A 16,662-nucleotide genomic window follows, 5' to 3' on the forward strand; every position below is an offset into this window, starting at 1 on the left:
GTCGCCTTAAACAAAGTGTTCATACAGAAGTCAAGCCCACAGAACATGTTACATAATTCAACCCAAAGACAATCGTAGACAATTGTTGGATTTCATATTTATATATTTATTTTAGAAAGCGCTCTTATTCGTGGTGGCGTCATGATGCTAATGTGAAGAGGGGATCACGGCAGAGAACAGTCTTTTTGAGGGAGCGCAGACTGCTTTAATTAACCAGAAAAAGTCAGACTTTTAACATTTGTCTAACAGGACTGGCGCAAGATTTATCTTTATCTTACTCTTCCTAATTCCAGCTGGGAGAGGTCCTTGTTATTTCGATTAAGGGCAGGCTCCATAAAATTTCTGTTGGGTTTCCCCTTGGGTTATAATCATACCACAGAATGTAACCCCTTCCCCTGTGATGGCACCAGCAAACAGAATGACCTGCATTTTTTATTTTTTTGCAAATTTTATTCAAAATATATTAACTGGTTTTTAACACCCTATTTTAGAAAACAAAGACCCCTCTCCCTGGAGGAGTCCCGTTTGATGTTATTCTCCCTGGATACAGAGGAACTGACCTTTCGTACTAGTACCTTTTTAAGACTAATAATTAGTGTACGTAATATGATGGAAAACCCCTGAAAGATTGCTGTTTTAGTTCCCTTTTAAATTTTTAAAGTTACTGTATTTTGTATATTGTAATAATGAATTGTTTTTATGTCTGTACTTTTATGAATTCAAGCAATTCGAATAAAGGTCTTTTGATTGATTGATTGATTGATTTTGTTGGGCTTTATGTAAAAAATCGCGGAAGCAAGATTAGTTGAAGACGGTAAGTCCTTATTTGAAGTAACACCCTGACACCGTAAAAGCGTGTTGTCTCTTCTAGAAGTCCGCATAATCTGCCAGCCTCAACCACTGCCCATGCCCACGGTTCTAGAATGGAATGTGTGTTCGTCATAACACCCTCGGCATACGCGAGTGGAGAGGACTGATTGCCACGCGACATACAGTAAATCATAACACATCTCCTTCTTATAAAAAAATAAAGTGTAAATTTATCCATGAGAACGTGGAAAGCAATAAAGGGGGAGGTAACAGGATAAACAATAAAGGAGCCATGCAATGGATGACATGATAAAATATAACCTAGGACAGCGCAAACTATAAAAATAAAAACAGAGAATAGAAACCTGGTATTGTAATAATAGGCACATTTGTAATGCACAAACAGGGTAACAGGAGAGGTACAAAATGTATTCACATACAAAATCCTGCAACTTAGGGGGTATTTTAACTTCCCTGCCCGCCTACTCACATAGTGTTCTTTCCTAGTACCGTTCTCCTTATGTGAGCGCCTTCAGACCCTCACGGGTGAGTAGCGCTCTTTATAAACCCCTGATTGATTGCTCGAGTTATCATGATAGGAACGCAGAGTGCTGTCATTAAACAGAAATTGTCAGACTTTTAACATTGTCTTCACAGTATTCTGTATTAAACAGAGAGTGGTGTAGATCTGACAGAAGAAGGAAAAATCCTGTTTTATCAGATGGAGTGTGAGCACTGTCATTTTGGGAAGAGGATGCAATATAAAGGGTAAACTGTTGAACAATACATAACAGAGTTACGTAGATTGGCTTCTACATGTGGCTTTAGGGGTTCCAGTGATGAACATTTGAGGGATCAGCTTATGTTACGGTGTACGTTGGAAAAGCCCAGAGAATCCCTGTAGCAGAAAGACAATCTGTCTCTGCAAGTAGTCTTAGCCAAGACAAAGCCTCATAAACACTCAAAAGCATACGTTGAGATAATTTACAATGACTTATCTCGTGCGGTCAAAAGTGATGAGGTCGCAATTACGCTTGAACAAGATAAGTCGACTGCTGGTAAGGTAATGCAAGATAAGTAAACTGCTGGTAAAGTACCTCAAGATAGTGCCAAAGGCAAGCCTGTCTGCGCTCATACGTGCTTGGACCACGCCCAGCACCAGGATCTCTGGACCGCTTCACTCTCCCAGGTACTCCATCGCAGAGCTTTGTGCCCTGAACCCCCGACACAACAACAACTGCTGCCTCACTTCATCTTGCTCCACAGTGGGACCATTCAACTGCCTCCTCTGACAGTTCACTTCCAAGCCAGCACCGACAACCATCACAGAAACCAGCGCCATACCAGCCCCGGAAGCATTAACCCCTCTGGAACAACTATCTGCCTCCTGATCAAAGCCAGGCCTATCCACAAACACGCCACTGAAGTCTAGGACACAATTTTCACTCTTACTCCCCGATGTGACGTTCATCACAGAGCACTGGCTCACCTCCAAATAGACCCCTCAAATCTCCATGGCAACACCCATCGGCTACAAGATGAAACACCGTGACCACACCAACAGACACAGAGGTGGCATCGCCATCATACACAAGGAATTGATCACCTGCACCATCTCTGATGATGAAACTACACCGATCATGGAACACATGAACTTCCAGCTCCGGAAGATAACACCACCATCAGAGGCACCCTCATGTACAGACCGTCAGGACCACAAACCTCTACTACACCATCACTAAATTCGTTGAATCCAAGCATCTTTCTTGGATACCTCAACTTTCATCTGGACAACTCCACTGACACTGACACCACTGACCTCCTGGAAAGATTGGACAACATCGTCCTCAAGCAGCTGGTCAATGACCCGTATGCACAGAGCAGGACACAAACTGGACCTCATCTTCACGTCCAGCAACAGAATCAGATATAACCACACATCGGAACTCCCTGGTCAGACCACTCCATCGTACACTTTGCCCTCGCAGGCCCACACCGCCCCCAACAGACATAGTAACTCCTTCCCCAGCTGGTCCAAGGTCAACCAGCAACAATGGACCAAAGCCCTTAGCACCACACAGACCAAAGATAAACCAACCTGGATCAGGCAGTACAGAACTTCAACGACTGGATCACCAGCGCCGCCGCAAGAGTCGCACCAACCAAACCAGCTAAAACACATAGGCCCTCCAAACTAGCTAGCTTGTACACCCTGGAACTCAGAACCGTACAAAGCAGGAGTAAACAACTGGAAAGAAGATGGTACATCAGCAGGAACCACATTGACTGAGCCACTTTCAAATCAGCCGTCAACGACTACCATCAACAGATCAAAGCCTAAAAAAGGAACCCCTGACCCACTGGATCAGGGCCAGTGCCAACCAAGCCAAGGAACTCTTCACCATCGTCAGAGAGTCCACCTGCCCGTCAGCCACCGAAAACTCAATTTCCTCTCCACAGGAACTCTGCAAAGCCCTTGCCCACCACTTCCACAACAAGATAGCAACCTTCTACAAAAAGTTTGTTCCCCAGCCCTCCAACCTCCTCAGTCTCCGACTGACCACCCCAGCCGCCCTCCCTATCACTGCAAAGGAAGAACTCACCACACTGCACACAACCACTCTGTGAACTCCATCCCTCTGGGACCACCCACTGACCCTGCCCCCACCAACTCTACAACCACGGAAGATACAAGATCAGCCGCCAACCAACCACCATCCTCAATGCCTTGATAACCACAGACACCTTTCCCGACACCTATGAACATGCTGAGGTCAGACCCCTCTTTAAGAAACCTCGGCATACCACAGAGAACTCCAGGACTAATATTCCAACTCACTGCTCCTGTTCCCCGCCAAAGTCCTGGAGAAGGTCATCAATCTCCCTATTATAAATTGATGTATGGATTAGTGACTCCATGATTGGCTGGTTTGGTTTACTTGTCAGACCCTAGTACAGTGCACCGCGTGTGCCCAGGGCTTGTAAATCAAATGCTGCTGGTGGGCTTGCAGCCCTGGTTGTGCCACCCACAGAAGCAGCCTGTAAAGTGTGTCTAATGCCTGCCATTGAAGAGCCTATGTGCAGTCTGGTACTGCCATGTTGACTGGCCAAGTGCACCCACTTGCCAGTCCCTAAACCTTCCCTTTTCTTCATATCAGAAACCCCTAAGGTAGGCCCAAGGGCAGGGTGCATTGTAAGTAGAAGGTAGGGCATGCCCTGTTGTGTGTGGCATGTCCTAATAGTGAATTACAGCCATTTTCTTTTTTCACTATTGCAAGGCTACCTGTTCCCCATAGGCCAGAATGGGCAGTTTGATTATCACATCTTATAATCATAACTGACTCAGGGAACTAGGTAGAAATACGAGTTTAGTATGCCTGAACTCAGAATGATAAAATACATCTTTTAGTGAAGTTGGTTTTAACATTCTGTGTTGGAAAATACCACTTTTGGAAAGTAGGTATTTTCTTGCCTAACTATCCAAGCCTGCCTCTGCTAGGTTGTGTATTCCTTGTCTGAAGTTTGAGTGACAGGGGCTGGGGGATTCACCAACCAGCTCCCCAAGATTTCTTTTGAAGTGCCTGCCATTGTGCTGGGCCTTCTGAGGGACTGCGTGTCGCAAGGAGCTGGAAGCGCGACTTACGGAGAAGAAGCGTGTCGCTGCCGCAGCCGCTGTCGTCGCATCAAAGAAGAAGGGTGTCGCCATTGCAGCTGACGCTTCCCATCGCAGAAGCGCCTCGCATAGCCGAAGAAGAGTGTCGCCGTTGCATCAGACACCGTCGCATCATCGGAGAAGCGTGTCTCCGCCGCAGCCGCTGTCGTCGCATCACTGAAGAAGGGGTCGCCGCTGCAGCTGTCGCATCACATCGCCGAAGCACCTCGCATCACCAGAGAAGTGTCGCCGTCGCATCAGGCGCCGTCACATCACCGGAGAAGCGTGTTGCAGGGCCTGTCGCTGCTCAGAAGAATCATTGCGTCGCCGCACGGCCGTCGGGCATGCACGCATCGTGTCGCATCAAGAAGAAGACGCCATTTTGTTTCTTTGCACCGGATCTTCAGCGCATCAGGGCATTGCGGGCTGCATTGCCACGAAAGCGCAGTAAGAAATCGATGCATCACCTCTCCACGCCGAGAAGAACCGACGCATCCCCTACGCATTAGTAGGGATCCGATGCATCACCGTTCTTGCGTGTAAGGGACTGACGCATCACCTTCCCTGCAACACTTTCGTTGTATAGCGTTACGCATCCAAAGGTACATTGAACTTAAAGTGTCGCATTTACCATATTAAGAGAACTAAGCTATTTCTACCTTTTTCAAAGTACAGTATTGTGGATTTTTGTCATTTGTGGTCTTGTGATAAAGAATACTTTTTTTTATATAAAACCTGTGTGGTGTCCATCTGTAGTGTTGTCACTGTATTACTGTATGTGTTCACAAATGCTTTACACACTGCCTCTGAGATAAGCCTGCCTGCTCGTGCCAAGTTACCAAGGGGGTGAGGGGGGTTTATTTTAGGAGTGTACCCCCTTACCCTGACTAGAAGCAAGGGTCCCTATTTGGTCAAAGGTACCTACCTCTGCCAATTAGAGACCCCTAGTTCTAACAGGCCCCCTTTAAATGTACACTGGCCTGGAGGTGGGAGTGTGAGACTGGAGAGAGGGTCCAATGCACACTCTTTCCCAGGGCGTTTTCATATGAGTTTTGTGCCTTCACATAGAGGTTTGGCCCTCCGCAGGAGCAACCTGCAAGATAGAGGTTGAGTGCCAGGCGATCTCTAACCACCAAGAGCATTTCAGCAGGCCTCATAGCATCATAAAGGGTATAGTCTGCGGGGAGCTAGTTTCACTATATACCTGCACCAGTATTCTCCTTTATAGTATCCTTCACAGACCCCATGGACTCCTGCCATCTTGCAGGGCACTAGCCCAGGAACGTGGATTCTTCCAAAAAACTTTAGGCAGGAAAATGCCAACTTTCTAAAAGTATATAAAAGTACAAGAACAACTCTATAAGCCCACGTGGACAAGGGTAAGTATGTATTAATAAGAACAATTGTACAGTGGGACTCATTTAGAATTAGAAATTATGAGTCTGATTATGATGCTGGTTGGACCAGCACTATGGTGGAAGCAGGACTGCCTGACTACAAGTCGGGGTCCCGCTGCCCGCATTCCGCTGTGGCCACCTTCAAGGCAGTCGCAATGTGTATACTTTGCGTTGCGGAGTGCGCTGCGGGATGCAGCACAAGCCGCGGTACTAAATATTAACATATGAAACATTCCTGCACTATGAGGCAGGCACCATGTGGTGCCTGCCACATGATGCAGGGATGTTTAGGTGGCACCATGGGTGCCCCCAGGGCACATAGCGGAGGGCCAGGGGGTGAGCAGGGCCCCCTAAGTCACTGTCTGCCTGCCTTTTCATGGTCGGTTAACCGCCATGATGGGCCAGCGGAAAGGGACATCCTAGTCCCTACGGTGGTGCTTGAGCCAGCACCACCCTATTGTAGGAAATAGGAGTCCGAACGCCACACTGACGGATACTTGACTCTATTGGATCCTGCGGTCTTTCCACCCGCAAGCCGAGATCTGACCGCCTGCATCCTAATGTGGCGGTCAGATCCAATGGGCTGGATGGTGGTGGGCCTGCCACCGACGTACTTGATGGTGGTGGTCCCACTGCCATCGTAATCAGGCCCTCTGTGATCACCTTCCAGGGATTCCCTTATTTCAATATTACACATAAATCAAGTCTTATTTGAAAAGCAAAGGACACAAGGGAAAATTTCCATTTGATATGCATTAAATACAATCATACATTACAAAAACATTAGTGATCACATTGCAGCCAACGCAGTGCTTAAAAGTGATTTCATTTATAATATATATAAAGATAGACACTGTACAATTCCCAGTGGTTGTTTGCCATATCCAAAATAAACATAAGGGTGCATGACTTGATATAGCATCCCTTATCGAACAAATCATAAGTGTCAACCAAAAGGGATGGTTTGTTAATATTTCGGCACTGAATTTAAGGGTCTTCACAGGACATAGTCATCTGACTACCAACCACCTAATAGTGGAAGCGCACTTAATTAATGTATTTTTTGGAGCCCTGAATCACGACTCAATAAAGACCAATCAATGATACGTTGTGGCAGAACTAAACCAAACTGGTGGGCGTAATCCAATGATGTGCTTTTATACACCTTGAGCAATAGGAAATCATGCCACCCGCTCGTCGTTACTGCTACTTCGCTAGAAAGAGACTTGGTTTTAAATTACAATTCGAAAGAGAGGAAGAAGTATTTTTCTAGCTGCTACCAATCCAAATTTAGCTTTAAATAAATGTACCAAAAGAACCCAATGAACCGCTATGGCAGCAGCCAGCCTTCCCACAGTGAAAATTGATTTTTGGGATATATTTAACTGTAACGACATGTTCAACATTAATTTCTAAATGTCCTACTTTTAAATATCGTCACCCTGGCTATAAGGACAATTTCCCTAAATAGGAGTGAGGTATTAAAATGTAAAAGAAACGTTTAGGCCTGTCAAAAGGTGCATCTTGACAGGTTGAATTTATATTTAAAACTGCCACAGACCAGCGAAGGATGTATGACGTTACAACGCATACTTTTACAACGCATGCACTTACAACGCATTTTTTACATCGCAACATCCACTACAACGCATTCCATTACATCGCATGACACTACAACGCATTTTAAAAAACTACCTTTACAACGCATTCCATTACATCACATACTACCTTTACAACGCATACTGTTACATTGCATTTAAGGTAAGTATTGGATAGTATAGGGGTAAAAATTACTATTCTAACTCCAGGGGGTGCAACAGTAGGGTAAGTGTTGGATAGTGTAGGGGTTAAAAATTACTATTCTAACTCCAATGGTATGCATTGTAATGGTATGCGTTGTAATGCCTTCGTTGTAGTGACATGCGATGTAGTGTCATGCGTTGTAATGGTATGCGTTGTAATGGTATGCGTTGTAGTGTCATGCGTTGTAAAGGATGTTCCGTTGTAATGCCTGCGTTGTAAGTGTAGTGCGATGTAATAGTTGCGTTGTAAAGGGTGTTTCCCCCAGCGAACTGTGTGTAGCTACTAGACTCCGCACAACTGTCGTTTTTCACCTGCAGTCTGCACCTATGTACACACATTCACATGTAACCAGCCCAGTGGCCCTTTCACAAGCTGTGTTGCAGCGGCCTTCTCTTAAAAGGCAGACACTGGTGGTAAACATGTGAAGTCAAATACACCATGACATTAGTGGGAGTGAGACTCAGGCAGTGTATCTCACCCACCATAAAGGACCGAAAATGGGTGAGCCAAAGAAAGAAATCCCGGCCTCTTAAACTGGTGGAAACCATTTGCAACAGATATTGTTTAAGATGAAAGCAAGAAGTGAAGATCATATTGTGGAGAAAAAGAACTACCCTCATTCACCTATGAATGAGCCTCTATTTGTTCTGTTGCAGGGAAGAGTATCAGTCAGCATGATGTGTCATGGATGAATGAAGAAGTGGGGAATAAAGATGTGTAGTATGGAGAAGACAGTGAAAAGAGTAAATGTGAAGGAATATTTTTATAAGAATAGACACAATGCAATGAAAAGTTATGTAGTTCTAAATATTCATTCGAAAAAAGGCGACTGTGTGTCAAATTGGTAACAATCAAAAAGAACGGCCAGTCGAAATTTTCTGAATCTCTGAAACTTCTATATCCTTTGGAAATACAGTTTTGTTGAACAACAGTGTAAGATGGGCTATAAGAAGTGGTGAGTGGAGTAAATTTTGCAGCGACAAACTTCCAAGAGTCAATTCTGATTCAGATCAAACAAGGTGATCTGCAAGGAATAAGTGAGCAACTGAGTAGTTTTGTCATTATACAAAGTAAATGTTCATTGGTATGATAGTTACTGATTTTCTTTGCCATTAATATAATATAAGTAATTAATTTTAAATTTTTTAGATTCCATTAAGGGGAGGAGATGTGTTATTTCCTCCTTTTATTTTTTTATTTGACTGATTTTTTATAGCGCAAACTTGACCCTTGTGGGTATAGTGCATTTATCAGACTTGCAGAGCACTGCACAGTGATAGTCATACAATCAATATCAATGTATAGGTGTCAACCAGAGAAGGGAGGGAATGCTTTACAGTTTCGTGGATTAGAGGGGAAATATCAACCATAAGTAGTTTTGAGTAAGAACTACAGGTATAGATAATGAGTGTGGGTGAGGGAAGAAGTTTATCCTGGAATCTAGGGAAGGAATTTGTTCATAAGAAGTACTTTTTGACTTTTTTTTAGAAGTAAATAGTTCAGGGACTCATTCCGACTTCAGGGGGCAAGGTGTTCCAAATTCTCGGGGCCAACCCGTAAAAGGACAATTTGTAAGTTTTCTCCACATTTAGGAATCTCTGTGGTTTCAAGATAAGGGTCTTGGTGGTTCTGGAGGATCTGGAGCCGCCAGGGAGTAAGTGCTTTTGAGCAAGATACCTGGAGGTTTTAAAGTGGAGGATTTTAGGAGTCAAGCAGGCAATTTTTTGCTGAAATTAGTGCTTCGTATGGTAGCCAGTTGAGGGATTTCAGATCAGGGGTGATGTGGTTGTTTCTTTTTGAGCCGGTGATGAGTCTTGCAGCAGCGTTCAGCAAGGCCAGTAATGGAGCAGGTATGGATCTGGGCAATCCAGAGAGGGTAGCACTTCCATAGTCCAACCTACTAATCACTAAGGTTTTTAATGCATGCTTGAAATCGTTGGTAGGGGAGAGGGGTTAGTTTTCTTACAATGTTCATTTGGTGGTTCGGTCCTTCGGTGGCAGCATTGCTATGCTTCTGCATGTTGAGGTTCTTGTCGAGAATTAGTCCTAGTGATGTTGCTGAGTCAATGACCAGGGGAATGCAGTTGAGGGCTTTGAGGTGTTTCAACCAATCTTCAATGGCAGGTGACGAGCTGGGTGGGGAAATTAGGAAGAATTTAGTTATTTGTATAGTTGGGTATCGTCAGTGTACATATGGAAGTGGATGTTGGATGACATTAGCGGCTCCATGAACAGGTTGAAAAGAGTGGGAGAGAGTGAAGAACCATGAGGGACACCTAAGGTAACCAGAGTGGTCTGTGATAGTGAGTGATTAACATTAATTCTTTGAGTCCTGTTATATGGGTAGGAGGTGAACCACTTAAGGACTGTTCCAAATAGCCCCATGCAGTGTTAGTGATGATGACTCCATTAGGTAGAATGTTGACATCAGAAGAATGGAAGTACACATTATATACTTAAGTAAAAGACATCTTCTAGACTGAATACTGAACTTATTCACTGATCATCCAAGGCACTAATCCTAAAGTGCCCAAAATGCAATACATGTGGCATAATTGGATTACATCCATCACATCTGACGGATTTTGGGTCAGGCAGTAGAGTTGATTGATTCTCAAAATGGAATAATTCTATTCCTGATAACATAAAGCCTGGTGCTAACTTTCTACACATAAATATGAAAAGCTACCAGTCCGTTTGTGTGGGAACGCTCAATCCAATGCTCTACTCAGCCTCCAGTCTGTAGTGACCACCCTATAGCAGATTTAGGGCAGGTGTACCGACCCATTTCATGGTTGCAAACCCTGAGATTCGCAAACTCACAGGCTTGGCAAACACAAGATTGTACTAAACTACTTTTGGGAGCAGAAAACGCCTTTCTGACTTGCCAATGGGATTTTGCGGCTTATTCAGAATCGCTGTTCGGAAGGAACATCAAAGGGGCATACCCTTGTAACTATAATTCACAAAGAATGGTATCTATCAATTGTTTGCAGCTGCAATTGTGGTTGCAAATCATTGCAAAGATAGCAATATCTCAAAGGGAGTGCAAACTGATTTGCAAAGGAGATGCTGGGGCAGTTTCCCCTTTGGAAAACAAGTCGTGCAGCCCCAGGGGGACCATTCAATGATATAGAAGAATAGCACTGCATGTTTCCCGTGATGTGATCTAAAATGATTTTTTCCCCCTATAACAGTTACTATTGCTTTAATGGAAATAGGATATTTAAAAAAAAAATCTCCTGTCCCTTGTAGGTAACCATCCATGCTTTTGCATCTGTTTGCAGGGACCCCAAATTGCAACCTGCCTAATTGATACTTATTCGGCATGCAATTTTGTGAGCCCCATGAACAGTGGCAGCTGCTATGGGACTTTGGTGGTGAGACGAGCGGTGGTCTAAAAAAAGAACTAAAGAAAATCTGACTTACCTGGCCACCGCCTCTCCGCTGTTCGTCTTCCGTCGGAAAAGGAACATGAAGCACCCAGGCTCACAGTTTCTCCCATCCAATCACAGGGCTGATGATAGCAGCATCGTGATTGCTCTGAGAGCCGTGGTTCGGCGCTCAGAGAGGGAGTAGGAGAAAGTGCATGTTCTCCACCTAGGCTGTAATGCAGCCTGGGTGGAGAACATGTAAAGTACGCATGACGGTCGTCCAAACATTCATGCGCACTTATGTGTACATACCACTACTCCCCCCCCCCCCTCGCTGAGAGCCCAGCCTTGCCCCTGCCCTTAAACAAAACTGGGCGAGTACTTAAAAATAAAATGATAACGTTATGTTATTATCATTTTATTTTATGTGTGGGGAGGACACTTCTCCGCCTTAGTGGAGGAGCTGCCACTGCCCATTTATCATACATGCCAATAGACCCGATTCAGGCGGGAGACTACCGATTTTTCAAGCCAAAAATAGCTTTATTTTAGCTGTCTCCCGCCTGAAATTGCATTTTCTACAAAAGTCAATGGGGAATTTTCATTCTCCCGATTTTTTATTTTAAATCTCCCACGTCCCTGTCCTAAAATGTTGGCATGTACGATTTATGCACAACTTGCGGTGCTCTTATCACTATTACCACAGTGGGTCACATCAGAAAAACACCCATTTGCAAATCAGTGGGTGAAGAATTACATGCTGGGTGTATGCAGTATATAGTCTTAGTTAATGCTTGTTCAAAAAATAAATGTTGGCCGGCTTGCGAACTAGATAGCATGAGTTCTTTGCAATAACCTGTCTCTATGACTGACTGCTGGCTCTCCTGCAGCAGAAGAATTGGGCCCTTAACATATGATCAGTGGAGCGCTGCTGCCCCCATGCAGCGCTGTGAGGTCAATGCTTCGTGACGCAGGTCATCGAGCCACTTACCACTGCTGCCGGGTCTCTCTGCAGAAGAGGCCCCTCCGGTGCATGCTGTTCCAGTCCCCGCCCACCGCCTCCATTATTAGTGTTAAACTCTTTAACTCACTGGGATAAGGTTCCACCCTGCTATAATCCAAAGGCCACATGGCGCTTTTGTGGGTTGCCATAATCCTGCCAGACCCTCGTCGGAGTTTTGCTGAAATTGCCGCTGGAGCCTTCGCTTTGACTGAGTTTTTCTAATCTCTGGTCGCGAAGGCAGCTTCCCCGGCTGTGCGGATGATTGCTTTCCACTCGCCGGTCTAGAATACCCTGCAGTAACACTGTGCCGCTCCGCGCCATCTTCTTTCCAGAAGCCTCTTTTCATTTCCATGCTGCTGTGCCATTTTAATTGCACGCGCTCCTGCAGGGTTGGAAAGCTGCCCTGAAGTTGCAGCCATGGTGCTGTCCCCTTCGTCTCACTATCGTCATGGACCTGATCAACCTTTCATTATCCATTGATACATGTCACTTTTGTATCGGTGTTTGCAAAGATGCCACAAGCAGCTTGCGTCACAGCATTTATCGGAATATAGCGCCCTTCAATAGTAGGATAGAGAGGCTTTGAAGTTTTGATCAATGACGCATGGGCTTCATAATCGACAGCAAGTCCCTGCAGCATCTTTTCGTTTTTTCCTTTCTTTCGCTCTGTCTGCTTATTTATTTTTTCTTACTTTTTTCTTTCTTTATAATTATTTGAGATTATTTTTTTTATAGCGCAGAGCACAAGAAATGACGCCAGAGCACTTTACACTGAAATAGGCAACGTGATTTATGAGAAATACAAATAAATGTAACATGTAATTAGATATTTGGATTTTAACATCTATTTGGTGGGTGAAGATTTCAAAAGAAAAGGGGGTTTGAAAAGGGAATATCAATAAACATGTTCTACACAGTACTGTATTACATTTTAAATACAAATAAATAGAGTAGTATCTGTGAGAGATATAGTTAAGTGATAAATATATCAGGACTTAAATCTGTGCATTGTCCAAGAGAAGCAGGTGCTAGCTCGGTCGAGCTGTGCGGTTGACTAAGTAGTTGCCGGAATGCTGGGATGGGGACAATGCAGATAAGAGGGTGTTTAGATTTCGAGGAGTGATTCTCAAATCAAGTTTCCAGATTGGATTCTGGGGTACCCTTATAAGTCCCTAGTATATGGTATACTATGTACCCAGGGCACATGTACCCCAGAGGCCTCCCAGGGGCTGCAGCATGTATTATGCCCCCTGGGAAGCCTTCCAAAATGACACCACAGGTCAGCTACTGCAGCCTGGGTAAGGTGGTGCATGCACCCCTTACTGAGATATAGGTTCACTATATCTTTCCATATCACTGCACATGTAAACCTATCAGTCCCCCTATGGCATGCCTTATCAATCCTGAAGGCAGGGTGCTGGGTTTCATGTGAGAGGGTGCCCTTGCATGAGCAGAGACCCTCTGCAGCTTTCAGAACCTTTATTCCGGGGTTATTTGTGATGCAGCCAGACCATATGCTCTTAAGTGCATTATAACCAAACGGTAAATGCTAACTTTGGAATGGCTGCATGGAAACATGTCGTGTTTGGTGTCAAACACCTTGGAATCATACCCCCACACTGTGGTAAATAAAAATCTTCTTTACCGGACTGAATTTCATACGGAATCTTAAAATGAAGTAAAATAGCTCAGAATAACAAGAGGCAGAATCCGTGGTATAAGAGGTTTTCTAAATGGGCTTTATTCCATCAAAAATGGCCGACTCGAGTCGCGGCCTTCAGGTTCCGTCACCACGAGGGTTCAGGAAGTGAAGTACAATACTTTATTGACAGACATGCATTTTTATAATAAGTACATTACAATGAAACGAATGTAGAAGGCGTAACATTTGATAAGAAAAGTGACATGACAGGTACGTAATCGAAACTAGGCGTAATAAGGAATTAAGGAAACATGATTGGTTAGGATTATCAGACATAGGTGGATCTATAAGATAATACTTGGCATAGATGCGCGCGCAGCAGCATGACGTGTAATTGACGTGCAACTAGGGGGTGAAGGGGACTTGACATTAACTCTACATATGGAGACGAAAAGTCTGAGGGGTCAAGTCAACCTAATCCCAAATCATATCTAACATCCTATGTTTAGAGAACTATGTTATCCACAAGGAAGGACTCTCGGACAGAATCTATTCTATACTGACTGTGTGCGCGTGTACAAGCGTCTAAGTGTCTATATGAGATGCGAGGGGCAGAAAACTTTCCATGGCAACAGGGCTATGAATCACTTGCAGGAGGACGGAAAGGCTGAGTCCTTTGCTTGTGAGCTAAAGGAAATGTTTACCTAAATCACTAGACAGGAATGCATCGGCTGGAGAGCAAAATAGATAATTTGAAGGTGAAATACAGCTTCTTGGCAGGCAGGCGAAGACTGGCCGAGGCAGGCACCGTTAGCTGCACAGGGAGTAGGACAAAGTTCATGGATACAGATGCGAGCTCAAGCTGAAGCTGTCAGAGACAGAGAGCAGGGAAAGGCTTTGAGGACAGAATCGGGCCTACTTGCCTGAACTGTAAAAATGTAGTAATTTAGCCATATAAAGTCGGTGGCCTTTCATACTTAGGAATCGAATATCCAGCCCATCGATGGCGAATCTGACAGAGAACATGTCGACGGTAGACACACATATGTTTGCGTCTTAGAAACTGAAACTGGAGGGAACATACATGTACTTGTAACATGCATATAGAACCGTTGGGGTCCAAGATAGGGGACATAACTGATTAGGAAAATCCACATTTCCACATTCCCTCCTTGTCCCCTACTTGCCCTTCAAGAGATATCAATCTTCATCATTCCATCGATTTGCTCATGGAGCATCATTTCTTCTTCCTTCTTCTTCCGGCATTTTGAACGAGAACTGTGATATGGAATGCATGATGTGGCACACAGACCACAAATCGCTGGTCCACATTGCAGGCATAAACAACAACTGAAGAGCATAAGAAGGCCAATACCTAGGAAGGATAGAACTTTCCATCCCCAGGCTGATACCACACTCCAAAACCACCCGGACCACGTCCAAGTGCCTGGATTCTCGTGTATCTGGCTTACAATCTTATGAAGGCGTGTTATAGCTTTATATACAGATGGCGAATTTTCTGGTATGAATATGCAGCAGCTGGATCCGATGACCCTGCAAGCTCCGCCCCTATCGGCCAGGATGACGTCAAGGACAAGACGATTCTGGAGAACAACAATTCTCATCACTGATTGTTCCTCTGTCAGATTGCCTAGGGCGGCTATAGTCTCGTTTACTACAGCTTCAAGAGTCTTGGTGAGTCTACGTATCAGCTTACTATTTGATACGGTACCTATATAGGGAAAGATACCTTTATTGAAATCTACATACTTGTCCCATGCCGTCTCAGTATAATCGACAACTGGGAGATCTCTACGCTCTCTTTTGTGTATTAAATGAACATTTCGATAATAATCAGGGGGAGCTAGGAAAACAGGTGGCAAAAGGAATGCTATGTAACAGGTACCATCCCAATCTAGAGGCAGACGCATATATGCCGTCTGACCACATATAAAGTAAGAATGGCGAGAAGCTCTAAATGAGGATTTACCTTGATCACTATATTCTACTGTAGTAACGCATTGGCTATGGCCCATATGTATGGAACCAACTTTTCTCACACATAATTCACCCTTAACTGGAAATACAGACATAGTGGGCAGAATTAGTTCAACTTCGGATTTGACATTCAAAATCATAAGATTAGGCGTAAAATTACCTAATTTATACACTTCATTTTCTAAATCAGTTCCTGTTCTACTGGGGTGACCCTCCTTATTGGGGTGACAGACTTTGAATAAAACTAGATTCAGATTTCCCCATATCCAATGTTGTTGATAAACTGCTGTGTCTGGGGCTATGGAATTTAATAAACTAAACCATGCTCCACAGGAGCCATTGTGTGTGAACGGATGTGGAAAGAAAGGCAGAACTCCTTTGTTATTCTGATAGGGAGGGAGTCGGCCACACACCCAACAATTGGTGGCATTACTAGTCTGATGGGAATGATGTAACATACTAATGAATGTGTTATTGCGCAGCGCAAGTCTATAGGACAACTCATGTGGGGGTAGATCACTAAAAGAATGCTCATCAGTTATATTGAAAGCACGTTTAGAAACAGGATAATACATATGCAACAATATACTTGCAGTAACTATTAAAAAACTCAAGGAAAACAAAATTAATAAAGTCACAATACAGTGGCTACGCAGTAATTTACAATAAGCATGTCGTTTCATTATGATTCTGGACTCTACATCATTCAGACCTAAGGGATACATGTCGGGACAGATTCAACCGCTTCACCTTGGAGAGGACTTAAACAATCAAATCGTCCGACAGTTTGGATCTGGACCTGAGTTTCTGCTTATAGATTTCGGTGCTACTGGCCTCAGCCAAGGGTAGCTTTGAGTCAATGGGGGAAGACACACGGGGAGTACTGTTTGTGTCAGGAGGAAGTCCATGAAATTTCTTGATATGGCTGGAATGCACCCAGCCTTTTCTTCCTTCGATCTTCACAGCTGTTCTGGTCGTCAGCA

Source organism: Triturus cristatus, chromosome 3_1 (genome assembly GCF_964204655.1).
Source record: "Triturus cristatus chromosome 3_1, aTriCri1.1, whole genome shotgun sequence".
Classification (NCBI taxonomy): Eukaryota; Metazoa; Chordata; class Amphibia; order Caudata; family Salamandridae; genus Triturus; species Triturus cristatus.